Source organism: Pelodiscus sinensis, chromosome 1 (genome assembly GCF_049634645.1).
Source record: "Pelodiscus sinensis isolate JC-2024 chromosome 1, ASM4963464v1, whole genome shotgun sequence".
In the NCBI taxonomy this organism is placed as follows: Eukaryota; Metazoa; Chordata; order Testudines; family Trionychidae; genus Pelodiscus; species Pelodiscus sinensis.
Window position 1 is genome coordinate 312519901 of NC_134711.1, and position 15819 is coordinate 312535719.

At 39.4% G+C, this 15819-nt stretch overlaps 1 protein-coding gene and 1 long non-coding RNA gene across 29 annotated transcripts in view; one reads left to right on the plus strand and one right to left on the minus strand.

Moving 5' to 3' along the window:
* The window catches only part of DLG2 (discs large MAGUK scaffold protein 2), a 1555116-nt gene that overhangs the window by 1443711 nt on the left and 95586 nt on the right, over nucleotides 1–15819 (plus strand). The gene's annotated exons all lie outside the window — the stretch shown is intronic.
* The window catches only part of LOC112547334 (uncharacterized), a 77532-nt gene that overhangs the window by 57900 nt on the left and 3813 nt on the right, over nucleotides 1–15819 (minus strand). For both annotated transcript variants that reach the window (XR_003091053.2, XR_012900775.1), the window contains 2 exons: nucleotides 10957–11086; nucleotides 8735–8903 (listed from right to left, as the gene is read on the minus strand). This is a non-coding gene — a long non-coding RNA (uncharacterized LOC112547334). The remainder of the gene's footprint in view (nucleotides 1–8734; nucleotides 8904–10956; nucleotides 11087–15819) is intronic.

A 15819-nucleotide genomic window follows, 5' to 3' on the forward strand; every position in this document is an offset into this window, starting at 1 on the left:
ACAGGGAGGATGAGATGGGTATGTGTGTGACACTCTGTCCTTGCTTGCTATCACAGTGTGTCCTGCCAGGAGAAGTGGAGATGTGCAGTGTTTCTTGGGCAGACCTGGCCCTTGTGCTATGTCAGGGTCAGGTGTGGCTTGCATACCCCTTCCCCTGTCATTGCACCGACCCTGCAAAGGTCCTGCAGTGAGCCTTGGCCAGAGTGCCATATAGGGATGGTGTTTGCTGCAAGTTTCACACTGGATATCTACCTGCAGTGCACACCTCAACCCCAGGCAAAGTTCTTAGCTGCAGTACTGTACAGACAGGTCTCCTCCTCTAGGAGCCAGGATTTTTCAGCTGCAGCTCCTGAAGTCAGTTTCCTCCACTGTGCTAGGGCTGGGACAGGCAAAGAAGGGGTCAGTCAAGAGATGGGGAGCACAGGGTCTCCAGTGCTGTTGTAGGGAACATAGCTACCCCTATGATGGGTGGAGGGAGCACACTGGCCACAGTGGTGAGGGGTTTTGAAGCCTGGGGGGGACAGTGGGATGGGATAGGAAAGGGGAGACAATCTTCAGGAAAATGGAGAAGTGAGGGCACAGGGCAATGCCCTGAAGGAGGGAGCAATGAGTGTGGGAGTAGCAGCTGATGGATAATGGCCCCTGGGGCAAGCAGGGTGTGGGAGCTAAAGAGGAGTGGGAGGCTAGGAGCCTCTAAGTGGATTTAAGGGTCCATTTGTCCTCAGAGAACCAGGGGAACACCCTGACCTCTCCCTTGGAAGAGACCAGGGATAGACCCCACTAAGCTAATGCACACTCTCAACTGACTAATCTGCTTTCTGCCTTCCTCCCCATCTCCTACTTTAGGGTAATTTATACCTTGATCTTGCAGTGAGGATCCACGTGGATGCAGATGTTTCTCTCTAACTCTCTATTCCTGGGAGAATTTTTTGTTTTGCTTTCTGTATTGTTACAGACGTTTGTGCAGATGGGTATTTTTTAAATAAATTACCAAAATAATTGAAACTGGCATGATTATATTTTGTTACTTTGGCAAATACAATATGCAGAATTGTGCAGAATTTCAAAATGTGTGCAGAATTTTTAATTTTTAATTTTTCAGTGCAGAATTCCTCCAGGCGTAAATGTCTGTAAGTAGCCATTTCTCGCTGCAATGATCTTGAACCCTGTTTACCTGATAATGTAGAGAAGCCACAAATGTTTTTAGCGTCATTAGAGAGAATGTGATTGAGGAAAGGGTCCCAATCCAATTTGGAGTTCCGAAGTTCAACCACTCTTTCTATAATGCCTTTGAAAATTGTTTTATTTTGTCTATGCCAGCAATAGAACCTTTTTTAATACTGGCTCAGTGGGCACTTGTGCAGCAGTGAGAATATGCAAACAAGGCTTTATAGCAAACAGAAAAGAAACATATTAAATAGTATTTGTTCTTTGGTGACTCTATCCTAATCCTTCCAAACAGGAAATTAAAGTTGACTTGGCAGCCCAAGTTTATTAAATTTGTAGAGCATGATTCTCATATTTTACCTATGTTTCTCCATAGAAGCAATATCGATTATTTTACATTGGTGTAAGCAAGATCACTACCAGACTCATAGGCTGTGTCTACACTGGGCCACTTATTCCAGAAAATCAGCCGCTTTTCCGGAATAAGCTGCGAGCTGTCTACACTGGCCCTTGAATTTCCAGAAAAGCAACGATGCTCTACTGTACAAAATCAGCTGCTATTCCGGAAAAACTATTCTGCTCCCGCTCGGGCATAAGTCCTTAATCTGGAACACTGTTCCGGAAAAGGGCCAGTGTAGACAGCCCAGTAGTCTTTTCCGGAAAAAAGCCCCGATCGCGAAAATGGCGATCGGGGCTTTTTTCCGGAAAAGCACGTCTACATTGGCCACAGACGCTTTTCCGGAAAAAGGGCTTTTCCGGAAAAGCAGCCTGCCAATGTAGACGCTCCTTTTCCGGAAAAACTGAAAACAGAATAGTATTCCGTTTTAAGCAGTTCCGGAAATTCATGCTAGTGTAGACACAGCCATAATGTTATTATTAGAGCTGTGTGAAACTCCATGCCTTCAGTCTGCCTTCATGGGCATTCGTAAATCTTCCCTAAATCACTAGCAAGCGAGTATAGGTTCACTTGAAATGCTTACAGACTTCAGCAAAGCCTTCCATAAAACTAAGCCAATTTTTAAGATTTGTGAGTATCACAAACTACAATCAGTAATCAGTAACCACAGAATCATAGAATACTAGGACTGGAAGGGACCTCGAGAGGTCATCGAGCCCAGTCCCTTGCCCTCATGGCAGGACCAAATACTGTCTAGACCATCCCTGATAGACATTTATCTAACCTACTCTTAAATATCTCCAGAGATGGAGATTCCACAACCTCCCTGGGCAATTTATTCTAGTGTTTGACTACCCTGACAGTTAGGAACTTTTTCCTAATGTCCTGCCTAAACCTCCCTTGCTGCAGTTTAAGCCCATTACTTCTTGTTCTATCCTCAGAGGCCAAGATGAACAAGTTTTCTCCCTCCTCCTTATGACACCCTTTTAGATAACTGAAAACCGCTATCATGTCCCCCTCAATCTTCTCTTTTCTAAACTAAACAAACTCAATTCCTTCAGCCTTCCCTCACAGGTCATGTTCTCTAGACCTTTAATCATTCTCGTTGCTCTTCTCTGGACCCTCTACAATTTCTCCACATCTTTCTTGAAATGCAGCGCCCAGAACTGAACACAATACTCCAATTGAGGCCTAACCAGCGCAGAGTAGAGCAGAAGAATGACTTCTCGTGTCTTGCTCACAACACACCTGTTAATGCATCCCAGAATCATGTTTTCTTTCTTTGCAACAGCATCACACTGCTGACTCATATTCAACTTGTGGTCCACTATAACCCCTAGATCCCTTTCTGCCATACTCCTTCCCAGACCTTCGCTTCCCATTCTGTATGTATGAAACTGATTGTTCCTTCCTAAGTAGAGCACTTTGAATTTGTCTTTATTAAACTTCATCTATTTACCTCAGACCATTTCTCCAATTTGTCCAGGTCATTTTGAATTATGACCCTATCCTCCAGATTAGTCGCAACCCCTCCCAACTTGGTATCATCTGCAAACTTAAAAAGCGTACTTTCTATACCAATATCTAAATCGTTGATGAAGATATTGAACAGAGCCGGTCCCAAAACAGACCCCTGCAGAACCCCACTTGTTATGCCTTTCCAGCAGGATTGTGAACCATTAATAACTACTCTCTGAGTACGGTTATCCAGCCAGTTATGCACCCACCTTATAGTAGCCCCATCTAAGTTGTATTTACTTAGTTTATTGATAAGAATATCATGTGAGACCGTATCAAACGCCTTACTAAAGTCTAGGTATACCACATCCACCGCTTCTCCCTTATCCACAAGACTCGTTATCCTATTAAAGAAAGCTATCAGATTGGTTTGACATGATTTGTTCTTTACAAATCCATGCTGGCTGTTCCCTATGACCTTGCCACTTTCCCATATTTACAGATGATTTCCTTAATTACTTGCTCCGTTATCTTCCCTGGCACAGAAGTTAAACTAACTGGTCTGTAGTCTCCCATGATTTTCCAAAGATGATAGCTAGAGTCTCAGATACCTTCTCTATCAGCTCCTTGAGTATTCTAGGATGCATTTCATCAGGCCCTGGTGACTTACAGGCATCTAACTTTTCTAGGTGATTTTTAACTTGTTCTTTTTTTATTTTACCTTCTAAAACTACCCCCTTCCCACTAGCATTCACTATGTTAGGCATTCCTACAGACTTATCGGTGAAGACCGAAACAAAGAAGTTATTGAACATCTCGTCATTTCCAAGTTTCCTGTTACTGTTTCTCCCTCCACATTGACCAGTGGTCCTACCCTCTCCTTGGTCATCCTCTTGCTTCTAATGTATTTATAAAAAGTCTTCTTGTTTCCCTTTATTCCTGTAGCTAGTTTGAGCTCATTCTGCGCCTTTGCCTTTCTAATCTTGCCCCTGCATTCCTGTGCTGTTTGCCTATATTAATCCTTTGTAATTTGTCCTACCTTCCATTTTTTATATGACTCCTTTTTTATTTTTAGATCATGCAAGATCTCGTGGTTAAGCCAATGTGGTCTTTTGCCATATTTTCTATCTTTCCAACACATTGGAATAGCTTGCTTTTGGGCCCTTAACAATGTCCCTTTGAAAAACTGCCAACTCTCCTCACTTGTTTTTCCCCTCAGTCTTGATTCCCATGGGACCTTACCAATTAGCTCTCTGAGCTTACCAAAATCCGCCTTTCTGAAATCCATTGTCTCTATTTTGCTGTTCTCCCTTCTACCCTTCCTTAGAATTGTGAACTCTATGATTTCATGATCACTTTCACCCAAGCTGCCTTCCACTTTCAAATTCTCAACCAGTTCCTCCCTATTTGTTAGGATCAAATCTAGTCATGCTTTCCAAATTAACTACAATAATGTTAATTGGCTCAGGATAGCACCAACAAACAATATAAAGTATTAAAAGGAATACAGTTAGCACACATGTATGCTTATATGCCTAAGAACATTGAACATTGTTTTTAGTCTTTGGTTCTGTCTTCAACCAAAGCCCAGTAGCAATTGCTGCCACCTGACCAGTCTGAACTTAGCATCCCAGAATCCTCCAGTTGTTACAGATGCAATAACCACAAATGGTAACATCAATTCTTAAAGTTCCAAACAGTAAAGAAGCCCCAAACCAGAAGAGTTTGATATGGTTTTCATTTAATTATTGTATGATGCCCAATTCTGTTTATTTCATGGTAATCAGAAATTACTTCAGAATAGACCTAGAACATGCTGAATTATGAGCTTCATTCTCTGCATGTATGAATGAACTTTCCTTATAGTTGTCATGTGAATGGGACCATGGATTTGTTTTCCCTTGATGTTTTCAGGATTTCTGTACTGTCATTTTGCTTGTGTGTATTGGTTTATAGTTTTTGTTGACTGCTAAGATACAGATAATTGCATGGTATTGAAGCAAAATGTGGGTCCTCTAAAAACTCTATTTTATTTTGTCACAGCCTCTTCAATCAGCCAGTTTGTCTGCTTTAGACTTAACTTTACTAGAAGGTCAATTTACCAAAGCTGTCTTCTATATTCTCATTAAGAACTGTGTAGTTATTAGGAAAAGGCAGAACAAAATTCAGACTACAGTTAGAACTTTTGGGATTAGTAAGAAATTAAGTAGTTTTGGGTCAAGACAGCAAGAGATGTAGAAAAACCGTACTCGAAGAAATAATAAATTATGCACATGTTATTCCACTGAACATATTAAATAGGGAACATAATTCAAATAATGATCTTAATGAAAAAATAGTGGAAGTATCTGAATCAGATGAGTCTGGAGATGGAGGTGGTTTCCTCTACAAGAGGTGATAAAGGAACTTGAACAATGAGTTTTAAATTATTTTATTTGTGGAACTTTATAAAAATATTAACCTATTGTGACATTCTTAATAGGAGCAGTGGAAGCTCCCTAAAAATGCCTGAAACCATGGCTCCACCCCTTGAGTTACCACCCTCTGCTGCCTTTCTCCCTGAATCCCCACTTTTTCCACACCAGTCATGATTTTATAGGCCTTTATCATCCTCCCCCCCCCCCCCCCCCCCCCGCTTAGTCTCCTCTTTTCTAAGCTGGCGATACTTCCGGTATTTAATGACTTAGTACTCAAACCAACAACCTGTGAATAGTTATGTTTGTCCTATAACCCCAAACTGTGATTAGTCTTAGAAAAAACATGTGACCATTCCACCTGGTACTGGAATCCATTTTGAACCAGCTGTTTTTCTGTGGTGATAGGGAGTTCCAAACAAAGGGTTGCCACCCTATGGGGAAATTATATTTAAGCAATAGGAAGCCATCAGTCCTTGTCTTCAGCTGGCCTATAAAACTACCCAGCCCACCCTAACAGGATACTTGACAACAAAGAACTCTGAAAAGCCATGGATGCAGGCCAGAATAAAGATCAGCTCTGATCTGAAGCTTTTTACCTCAGATAAGAACAGCTGTTTAGGGTAAGAATTTGCATGTAACAAATTTCTGTCTAGCATTTTTGTTCATTTTAATTTAGTAACGTACTTTGATCTGACTGTTTTCACTTATACATCTCTTAAATCCTACTTTTTGTACTTAATAAAAAACACTTTTGTTTGTTATCAAGCCCAGCATAAATAATTGTTACCTGGGATGGGGCAGCAACCACTGTGCATCTCACTCTTTCTTATGAACTTTCTCTGTGTAAATGAGTAATGTGGATTTATTTGGGGGTTTGCTTCCTTTTGGGGTTTGGTTTCCTGGATACTGAGCCCTTATGCTTGAGCCCTCCCAGAGCTGAACTGGTCCAGCATTTGTATTGCTCTGGAAGGAGGTGGTTACCCCAACTCTGTGTCTTGGCTGGGAGAGACCAGAGTTTGTGCCCCGGCAGGACAGGATGGTAGGGAGCCCCAGAGTGCAGGAAGGTGGGCATCAGTGACATGGTCAGCATGTTGTGGGACAACTCCAAGAGGATTTCTGTGATTCAACCCATTACATCCTGTACTGAAATTCTCTTCATGCCTCAGTGCATTATAGCATAAGATACTTATTCGCATTTCCACAAGACCTTATGCTTGAAGACATTCCAAAGTTGCAGAAGATATTAATTTGAACTGTGGACATTGTTGTTGTCAAGGCTGTTCCCCACTCTGGCACTTCGAGTGCTGAAGGTGGGGGCCAGCAAGAAACCTAAAACTACCCTGCCACAAAAGACTTCTGTTTAAAAAACTCCCTAAGGTCATGGATTCCCTGATGTTGGGTCACCACCCAAATGCAAAAACCCCTTGAGAGCCAGGAAGATGCACTTGAGATTTTTTCCTGTGGGTTTAACCCCAAGTTCTTTAACCCTTCTTCAGGAGAGAACTTGAAAACAAACTGTAATTTTGGAATAGTTGACCTTCAGTTTCAGGCACGTGCACACAGAACCTCCAGCCCACTAGGATGCAGGACTCAGATAATAGTCTTAAAAAGGAGATTTTATTAACAAAACAAAGAAAATATATTTGAGAAAGCATACTTGGTTGCTGAGTGTTATAGAGCAACTGAAACAAGGAAGATTAGAAGCACAGAGAATTTCTTCTCTGGGATTTAGTTGAAAAGTTACAGTGTATGGAATGGAGGACACAAGGGCTCAGCATAAAGAACTTTAACCAAATCTTAAAATGAAGAAAATAACCTGAACACATCTAACTAAACATTCCCTGTTCTACTCATATCTGTTGTTCCAAGGTTTAGTCTTTTCTTAGGCATGGATATTGCTGAAAAATCCATGCCTTATTCGTGAATCAGTCCATCTCTCCCAGCTCTTGCTCTGAACTCACACAAAAAACTAATGCAGACAGAATCTGTTTTGATTCAAATCTGACTTTCTTCCCATTGACTCTCCTGGCTCCCTGCCAACACTTCCTGGATACCCACTACCTCTGGATTTAACCCTCTACAGATAAATTAGTTAACTGAATGCAGGATTGTCTAGAAAAGGGTAGTACCTCTCCCATCCATCACAGTTGTATTCGGTGATAGCATATTGTTGTGATGTTTGTGTTATGTACATTCAGTAATAATTAAGTTTTTGCTTCTTGAGAAGATGCTAAAGAAACAAAAAAAAAAACAAACAAACAAATAAACAAAGCCTGAGTTTTTGTTTGTATTCAGTGAAAATGAACAATAGACAGTATTTATTAATCCAATTCTAAAGCATCTAAGGATAGTATTGTTGCCTTATTAGGATAGCATCTAAGGATAGTATTGTTGAAATTTATATCAAGTGTCTATTGTTAAATGAAGCTCTGAATGGTTAATGGATACAATGAATGTAGAATTTACATTTGTGTTTTTCTAACCAGAAATCAGGTTGCTGTAAGCCTAAAGAACTTAAGTGTTCAGAGTCTGCATTGACTGGGGCCATATAAGTTCATAGAGAGATTGTTACATAGAAACTGATGCTGCAGAGCTGTGATAAGTTGTTTATTGTAAGACTCCTGCTTGAAGCTGTTGGAGACATACATTGGGGAGATGGTTTGTTTCTCATAGGCTATGTCTAGACTGCAAGCCTCTTTCGAAAGAGGCTCTTTCGAAAGATACTTTCGAAAGAGCCTCTTTCGAAAGAGAGCGTCTAGACTGCACGCGGAACTTTCGAAAGAGCAAGCCGCTTTTTCGAAAGAAAGCACCCAGTGAGTCTGGATGCTCTCTTTCGAAGAAGCCCTATTTACATTCAAGAACGCCTTCTTTCAAAAGAAGCACTTTCGAAAGAAGGCGTTCTTCCTCGTGAAATGAGGTTTACCGCCGTCGAAAGAAAAGCCGCGTTCTTTCGATTTAATTTCGAAAGAACGCGGCTTGAGTCTGGATGCAGGGGAAGTTTTTTCGGAAAAAGGCTACTTTTCCCGAAAAACCCCCTGAGTCTGGACACAGCCATAGAGTGGCACTCCCAGCTCCCAGACCTGCTGATGTCTGTGGGGAAATACCCCTTATCTTGGAACATGCAGACTATTTACATGGTGATTCTATGATTTCACTCTTCTTGGATTTCATAGCACTTCTAGGAGTCTTGGTGCCCCAATTCTCCAGCTCAACCAGAATCTCTTTTGTGGAGGGGATTTAAGTGGGAAATGGGAAGTTAACTGTGATAATATTGACAAGGCAAGAATTATCTTACCTGAGGAAATCCCAACAGATTTTAATAGAAATGATGACATGGAGTATGGCTGTTACTACAACTCTACTTCCTCCTTGATTGGTACCATATCTTTAAAACTGGAGAGGCCCAAAATCATGGAGCTGAGGTGGAGAAACTTCTGAGGCAAGAGATTAGTTCAAACAAACCCCTGTGGGGAGAAAAACATTGTAATGAGGTTTCTAAGTCTTACATCCCTCTCTTTGGAAAAAGGCAAAGATGAGATAGTTAGTGAATTAGAGTTTTCAGTTTTAGCATGTTAACTTTTATGATTTCTCTTCAGAGCTGCTGCTGGGAATCAACCGACATCTGTTAAACATTAGGGACAGCTGAGATTTCATTAGGCTTCAAACTTCCAAAAATTAGGCATATTTTGTCTTTACAAATAGTAAACAGGGACTCTTCTCGTTGCACCAAGAAAAGATTAGGGGCAAAGGATAAAGATATGATTTGTGTGAAATGTGGCCACAGAGACAAATTGGCTCCAATTGTGGATTTTTGAATTCTGTACTTCCTGACATCATAGGCAAAATTATCCAAAGGATTTTCTGCTATGTAGTTTGCACCTGAAAGAAAAATGGAACCAGCATAGTTTGCATCCAGAATTGAATTGCATGTAAAGATCTCGGTATTTATTCCTCACAGCTACCTGAATGAAAACCTAAAACTCTGTGCCTCAGTTTCCCCTCTGTACAAAGCAGAAATAATATTTCCCTAGTTCATAGGAGGATAAATACTTTACAAGATTGTGAGCGGCTCAGATACTATGGTAATGGTCCCATATAAAGTACCTGAGACAGAATTTCCTTAACCCAATATTTAAGTCCCTATGAACCCGAAATCCATGTTGAAGTTGTCAGAGAAGTTTTGATTGTCTCAGAATTAAACTCTAAATATGCCAGTTTTGGAGCATATATTCTGTATCTACATGGTGAATCCTGCTCCTAGAAAACATACTTGCACACAGAGATTGCTTTGTGCCCTAGAGTGAGAAGAAAATTAATGCAGTTCTGCTTTTCAGTATTGTCTCATGGGTATTATTTTGAGTATGTAACCCATTCCTTCAAATACATTTATACTGTTGTGATCCAGTTGTGTATTTTATATGACCTCTTCTTCCTGAGTGAATTTCAAAGAGATAATAGCATGACCCTTTTCTATCAAACTACTTTGTATTCAGTTTTTGCTTGCGTTACTGCCCCTCTCATCAGTATGCAAATGAAATACACATTTAATGTTACTCCCTTTTTTAAAAAATGGCTATTTCATTATTGCAAGAATTCTTCCCAGTTGAATAGCATTGCAGAAGACTTTGTTTTAATTAGATTGCAATGTGTTCTCATCCATTCACTAATGTTACCATTTTCTGAACTCTCATAAGGCAATAGTTAAGCTGTAATAATAGACTATGACGAATAGCCACTGTTTCTTCTCTTTCATGCAAATCACCCCTGTGATTAATTAGAAAAAATAGGAAACAAAAGTGCTAATTACTTGAAAGCATATTTCTGTGCCTGACTCAGCCCTATAGATAATGCTTTTCCACCAATTGAGTTACTAGTACTGTTTAACAAATGGTATGTTTCATACACAAGCATTTGTAATAAATTCAAATGCATCCCTGATCTAGTTCCATTAAAGTCAATGGTGTTACATTAGGGATGAATTTGGTTCAGTCAAATTACTTGCGCTCTGAGATGCAACCTGTCTTCCAGTCTGTTCTAGAGACTGCAACAAAGTGTTGCCCCTTGTTCAGGGGCTGGGAATTTAGCCCGTTGTTTGTCTTTTGGTATGTATGCAGGTCTAGTCCTATTACAATTATTTCCTACTGTCTTTTCATGAAGACCCACTTATTCTTGCTTTATACAGCATCACTAACTAATGAAAAATGTAAAAAACAACAAATAGTAGTTGTGGTAAAAAAATTTCCCATTACAGACTAACTTGGCTACCCCTCTGAAGCTTCTTAGCTACCAAAAATGTGTCATAAAATTATCCTTCAGATTCAAGTTAATAAAAAATGAATTATTAACATACTGTAATTATTAGTAGCAAAATATAACATAGAAGTTGTCTTGTTATAGAGTTCTGATTTTTTAGGCTCTCACATGACTATTAACAATTTAACATGTACTTCACTTTTTCATTTCTGTCACTTCACTCTTGTTTCTTATCCTATCCATGCATTATAACTTAAACCTCACCTTTTTCTTGCAATCTGTTGACAGACAATAATTTCTTTTCATTTAGTCAACCTTATTTTTGGAAGACGGGCTGAGTTAATCTTCCTTAACTGATAGACGTAAGTGAAAGGGTGGCTGGTATTCTCTCTATCTATTATAAAGACAATAAGAAGGATCAGAAATCATCACATTAATTAGAACTGGGAGAAGATGCTGTCTGTATGTTTTTATAAAGCTTAGATTCTTCTTTCCTGGTACTTTTTTGCTTTTTTTATTAACATAATATTGTTGCGGATCTCCCAGGAAGATGAATTCCAGTGAAAAAAACTGAATTTCTATTTGAATAATAACAAACATCTCCCTAACAAAAGTCTGAAATTGTACAGTTCCAGGTTTGTGGTGCTTCCACATCTGATTCAACATCAGTACAGATTTAACTGGAGTCTTTGGAAAGGTTTAACTGAACAGATATCCCAAAGAAGCCCTACTGTACCTTTGCTTAGCCAACTGTTCTATGTTATGTGAAATTAGTTATAAGAAGGTAATGGGCCTAGAGTAAGGGAAAGTTCTCACCCTGCCCTGTTTGGCCAGGGATGCAATGCTTAGTCTTTTGCAATATAGTATTAAGACTTGGAATGGGAAACCATCAGAGGTAACATCAAAAAATCAAACGAATTTGAAAGTAAAAGAGGAACTTTGCAACAAGTCCAAGTTCACCCTATGTGTGAATGGAATCACAAGGCAGATTTTAGTATAACACAGTGGTGGGAAAAGCATCCCATATTCATTCACCGAGGAAACCCCTTGTGGAGCAGATCTGCTTTAAGTTTGGAGCCTGTTTTTTGAGAAACCAGCCAGATCTGCAATGCACTAAATTTTGAGGCAGGTAGCAGGGAAACCTATGTTATTACATAGAAAATATAACTATAGATAAGTGTACAACCAGGTTTATGTTTCATTATTTTGTAACTCACAATCCTGTGTGCCCAGAGAACTGTTCCAACAGACTACATTTAAAAGACAATATCATGCATGAGCAATGGTGAAATGATGGTTAGTTCATCTTGCGAGTAATGTTCATTTTCAAGTAGTTTATTTCACCACAAAACAGATGTTCCAGTTACTTCCAGTATACATGAAGATGCTAAGATAAAACGGTGTGATTGGTAAAAATTCCATGCCAGTTACTATGGCATAAATTCCTATGATGCTATGTGTAACGAGTTTATTTTAAAACGCAGAAGGAACATCTATATCAAGAAGGAGGTGCAAGATAAACATTTCAGGCTAATGACAATGGACATACAGTGCAATCATAATTATTGTATATATTGACCAGAGTAAACATGAAAAGAAATAGGCATATGACGATAGAACATACGTTTCCAATTTTGCTGCACTATGCATATATTTAATATGCATATATTTATATTTTACTTAGAAGAGGAAGAAGGGTATAAGGAAGATTTCTGATTTAATGCAGTTATACTGTGTAAGCCTACAGTACTTTGGTAATCCAGTATCTAGTGTGGAAGTAGCTTTCTGGCTATCAATATTTACTGTTGTTTCTAATCCCTTTTCCCTTTAAAATTCTTCAGATGTTGCTAAAGACTGAGCAGTTGTTGCTTTAAAATTCTGCTAAGTAGGACAGTCTGCCACTTGTGGATAGCATGATCACAAGTCGATATTGCTCTTTTCTTCTAGTTTGAAGTTAATCACTTCATTTTGTACATTTGCCCACCATCCAGTGACAGATGAGAACAAATATATTTTCAAGGCATCTTTTCTATGGGCACTGGCACCACCATTGTTAAGCTGTTTGTCTCCCATAGATGATTGTCACATGTAAAGACATTCACTTTTATGGCGGCTTCTGCAATCAGTGTCATGAACCTCTAATTTCACATTTTATTTTTCTCTAAAGCAGAAACATTTGGGCTAATGATGTTCTACAAGCAGTTTCCAGGAAAAATATAATAATAATAATGAGAAGGGTAGGGATAAAGTTTTCACTAGAAATTCCCAGTAAAATTGGGAACCTTTGCATCTGTTGCAGCAAGAAATAAATATTTAAAAGAGAACATGATATTAAATGTAAATAAATTTTGGACCAGGGAGATCATGCTACCAACGCCAAACCTTCTCAATTCCTTCTAATTGCCCATGACGGTTTCTGAAATGATCCTTCTTGCTATGGCAAGGCTTCTTTCCTAGTGGTTTGGACTTTTCTGTGATCATAGCTATTACAGTTTTTGTAATTGGTGCATATTGTTGTTCTACTGAGAGTTAAGGTACATAGTAGCATGAGTAATTAGCCCCTGTCATCACGGAACTTTTCGCCCTAGAGGCTCATCAGATGGCAGTCCTATGCCAATCCTATATGTGGGTCCTCTAGGCACATACCTAACATGAAGTGGACATGAGCAAAACTTCTTGAAGAAGAATGGTTATGAAAGGTTAATTGCCATTATTTCTGTTGAGGAAAAAATTGTTACAGTACCTTTAAATCTGAGATGTGTTTCCAATACTCATAGTTAATCATAATTATAGATTGCTTACAATTATTTTGATTTATATACCAAATAAAAATATGTGCTAGGATCTTTAGGCAAGATAGAAGTGTACCATTCATCTAAATATCTGCAAAATAGTCAGAATGTAAGCAGCTGAGTAATTAATCCAAAATATTTCACTATTGTCATAATCACCATGCTCCTTCCTCCCCAAAAGCCTTTGAAAATAGATGTGCTTTGTAGCATGCTCATAGTCAACAGATTTGAGCAACTTTGGATGCAGTGGAAGAGTGAATTCTGAAGTTGAGGACATTCTCCACAAGAGAACCAATTAACAGCTCACTGTGCTACATACATAGAGGGATCCGGGTTCAATTCTTCAAGTGTTCTCCAATATAGTAGCATAGCATGGGGAGAAAGTAGTCTCCCTGGCAGGTTGAGCATTAGAGGTCAAAAACGATGTCCTAAACTCCACCCAGAAATCAGTAGCCATCTAGCTGAGATCACAAAGTACTGGAGTAGTGTGCCCATCATGAGATATGCTGCTTAACAAGTGAAATGCCTCATTCTGAACTACCTTCAGTTTTTAGATGAATTTGCCATATTGGCCCCTGATACTATAAAACATCAGTTCATATTTAAGATAAGTTTTCATCTAATCAAAGTAAAATCTTGGAATTGAATTTCCTTATAAGTTGTTGGATTTTTGCTAAAACCCCTCTCACATCTCACTGCTTCAGCATTTAAAACTGTGTTTTTGTCAGTAATGCTCACCATCATCTTTGGTTGTATGGTTAAAATTAGTGAAACCATGTCTTGATGGGCATCGACCTTGCTGGAGGGCTCTCTCATCGCTCACTCCTCATGACAGATGTTGCTACAGTCATGACCAGTTGCAACATCTGCGAGGGGAAGATGTGAAACACAAGAATAGGAGTAACCCATTTGCTAGCTATTTAACCATGCGGCTCAGCTGAATGCCCCTATTACAGCTGATGGCAAAGTATTAGATCCTATTCACTTACACAGGAGGGTGAGAAGGTGCAAGGAACCATTCTACATCTGTGCACACCCATGCACAGAGGCTGGGGCCAGGCACAATCACTGGCTTTGTTCACTATGATTCCATGAGGTCACCAAGGGCGGGACTCTCTCTCAGCTCACAGTCACCCTCAAGGAGAGTAGAGCACATTCTACACTTTATTGAAGGATGGCACAACAGCCTTCACTTCCCCAGTATGCTGCAAGTATGCTAACATGAGACACATTTTGTGTGTCCGTGTGTGTGTCTGTGTGTGTGTCTGTGTGTAAGGATCACTAATACAAAACAACTCCACAAATCAAGAAACTCTTGAAGCTAAAAGATTTGATCCACCCTGGTGAAGATTCTTTTGAAAATCGTTAGCCAGTGACTCAAATGGAATAGACAAGTGAGGAACAATATATTGCTGCATTCACAGTCTGAGATTTTCAGACTTGGCATTAATAGGTAGAACCGTCCCAAAGATTCTTCCCTGGAGTCAGCCACGTGTTGTAACAAATGTTTGCTTAGCAAATGCATTTTGTTAGGAAAGGAGAAAATGTTCATTCCTCTTACTTAAATGTATCTATCAGGGTTCTGACCACTGGCTTTAAATTGGGTTGTAAGTACTGAGTACTTTGAAAATAAATTCAGTCAAATACAATATGATTTGTCATGGAAATGTGCATTCCATCATATGGAACTTGAAGTTAGCTTATTTATTTTGTGCAGGAAAACAGAATGGTGCTCTTTGCAATGTAACTTTATTTTATTTAGTGTGATTCAATAAACTCTGTATCCTTTACAGAGATAAACAACACAATTGCTGTGACAAATCATAGTGGAGGAAGAGAAAATTTGCAGACCCAAAGAGAGCAATATACAGGTTTTCAGCTGAAGCCTGATATGAATTAATGAGGCAAAGATACAAGGCTCCTGCACCACTAACAATGGCAAATTGAGTGAGGGGACAGGAAGGAGATCAGTGAGAGAAGAGCAGCCGTAGGAAAGGTAGAACAGAATATAAGAGAAATGTTCAGTATCTGTGACAAGAAGATAATTAAGAAAAATGGTGTAAGGTAGAAGTTCCTGGAGCAGATGTTCTGCTGCAGCCAAATGAACAGAACACATGTCAGCAGTGAGTGGGTGTGTAAAGGTGGTTTGAATCTTGCATTTGCTCTTCTTGCTGCAGGTCAGTGCAAACTGATCCCCTTTGTGCTGTAAAACCAACTTTAGGGTTACTCTAATACAAGCCACAATGCAATATTTTGTTTGAATAATTTTCCTTGTGAGAATACTGACTCCGTTAAATATAAATGCTTTGTAGGAATGTTTTGATTCCACCAAAAC